At 36.6% G+C, this 2,308-nt stretch overlaps 1 long non-coding RNA gene across 1 annotated transcript; it reads right to left on the reverse strand.

Annotated features, from left to right (window-relative positions):
- Nucleotides 1-327: 327 nt before the first annotated feature.
- On the reverse strand, nucleotides 328-2,043 carry LOC144001595 (uncharacterized). The gene is made up of 3 exons (XR_013278523.1): nucleotides 1,399-2,043; nucleotides 1,167-1,250; nucleotides 328-434 (listed from the first exon to the last, which is right to left on the reverse strand). It is a non-coding gene; the product is annotated as an uncharacterized LOC144001595 (long non-coding RNA).
- Between the last annotated feature and the right edge of the window lie 265 nt (nucleotides 2,044-2,308).

Here is a 2,308-nt window from a genome sequence, read left to right on the forward strand (position 1 = left end):
GAAGCAGGCTAACCAATGACATCATCTAAAGGGGAAAAAAGCACATGAGCAAGCATAGGTATAAGTAGAGGAGAAAAAGAGATGAAAGAAGTGCGAGAGATGGAACAGGAGAGGAATGCAGCTGTTTATGTATAGCTGTTGTAACAGGACAGATTAAATAACACTTTAACCTGGGGTTAACAGCGCCCTAGGACAGATAAACTCTTTAGTGTAAAAGTTTTCTGGGACAGATGAATCCCTTGGGGTCAAAGAGTTTGGGTTAGCACATAGTCTGTCTTAGGATAATGTAACCTCCATGGATGAATTAGTCCTAGGACGCTTTGATCTGCGGGCTAAAACTTCAGGGGGGTTAACCTGTCCTGTTATATTGTGATCATCGTCTTCGTGCATGTCCTCAGTGGCTTCTTCTGTCTGTGTGGCAGCATTTGATACATCTGTAGAACAAAAAAGAATGAAGAATCATGTTAGATCTGTGAAGTTTGGTTGTCTTAGGTGTAGTTTACAGAACAGTCGTGTGCATATTTTTAGCATGGTAGTGTCTTAATACAAATGCATATTATGTAATGCACTGTATATGGATATTACAGACGTAATATTTGACGGTGATCTTATATTCATAGTTTTTGCCCGTTAATAAATAATATAGCTAGTAAGTAATAAGACACGCAAAAATGGTATAGTTGAATCCTCTGGGTCAAAAAGCAATGTTTTAGGATTGTGTGATGAAATGATGAATAAAAGTAAGGATACGACAGGTACATAAATGGTTATATATACACACGGACATATATATTTATACAGTATAACAGTGCCGCATGTATTGGTTTTAAGGAAAGAGTTGAAAAGCAGTGTTCAGAAAAAAGCATAAGATGCACAAAGTACCATTTCACTACATGTAATAAGTTGTCAAGTAGACATGTGAATTAAGTGGTTAAGATAGTGGCTACTGTGCAAGTAAGCTTCAATTGTCTCTAAAAGGTTAGCATATGTGTTCTACATGATATCAATGGCTAGACGTGCTCGTGGAGAAACATTACAAACAGAAAAACACACTAAAGGTGCCTTTAACAAACCTGTTAATAAATGAGAACTTAATACATATATGTATGGCATACTGTATATGATTGAGAAAGTTGTCCTGTTTAGTTTATGTATTGTATACTTACGGGAAAAAGTTGGCAATCTTTGCGTATGGAGATGATTAGAGGGTCTTTATCAAAAGAGAATTTGCTTGTTGATTTGTTCATGTTCTGTAGAAAAGCAAAGGAGTAGAAATAAATACAGTATCATACTTCATAAACATACAAGAAATTTGTAGCTGTATTAACCATTGTTGGTATTTGAAGTGATAATTTAGGAATAGAAGTGTAGTGATTGCAGAATTTATAGAGTGCTTACCTTGTATGACTTTGTAGATGGAAATGTCTTTTGTTGAAAGAGCTCTTTGTTGTCTACTATATATGCAAGGACAAGCATAAGTAGGTGTGGTTATGAAGTACTTGACCATTGAAATAAAGCAGTGGTATCAAATGTATGGACCGTGGTTTGGCTCAGGCCTGCAAAGGGGTTTAATGTGGCACAAGAGATAATCTTGTAAGGTACAAAAAATAATAATAATATAATAGGTATGCCTCTGAGTTTTCACAAATCTAGGTCAAGTCAAGTCATCTTTAGTTATTTTGCGCTTGAATCATCCAATCGGAAATGCTCCATAAAAAATGTATAGAGGGTGCGATTTATTGCAAATTGCACAAGAAATCTCTAAAAATTCATGTTAATGACAAGTCTGATGTGTGTGCAAAGTTTCACGAGTTTTCACACATGTATAGATAAAAAAAAACAAAGCAGCGCTTTACTTGGCAACCAATGCATCGCTATAGCAGCAGCGTGCGACAAAGTAAAAAACTTTCGATAAATTTGCATCTTAAACATCTTAAGATGAAACACACCAAGTTTGAACACGGTCGGATGAATTTTGTAGGAGGAGTTAAAATATGACCCCTAAAAAAGGCCACAAAAAAAGTCTACAAATCCCATCATAAATCAAAATGGCGGACTTCCTGTTTGGTTTAGCACATGGTTCCAAGAGACTTTTTTGTACATCGTGGGCTCTTATGTATGCCTCTAAATTATCATAGCGCTAGGTGAAACGTACAACCGGGAATGCTTCGTTAAAGAGGAGTTTTTTAGCTCAAAATGTGATGCCCGGCCCCTACGGGACTTCCTGTTGGGTTTAGCACATGGCACCAAGAGACTTTTTTGTACATCGTGGGCTGTTACATTTGTCTCCAAATTTTCGTAGCTCTAG

Source organism: Festucalex cinctus, chromosome 14, assembly GCF_051991245.1.
Source record: "Festucalex cinctus isolate MCC-2025b chromosome 14, RoL_Fcin_1.0, whole genome shotgun sequence".
NCBI classification, from domain to species: Eukaryota; Metazoa; Chordata; class Actinopteri; order Syngnathiformes; family Syngnathidae; genus Festucalex; species Festucalex cinctus.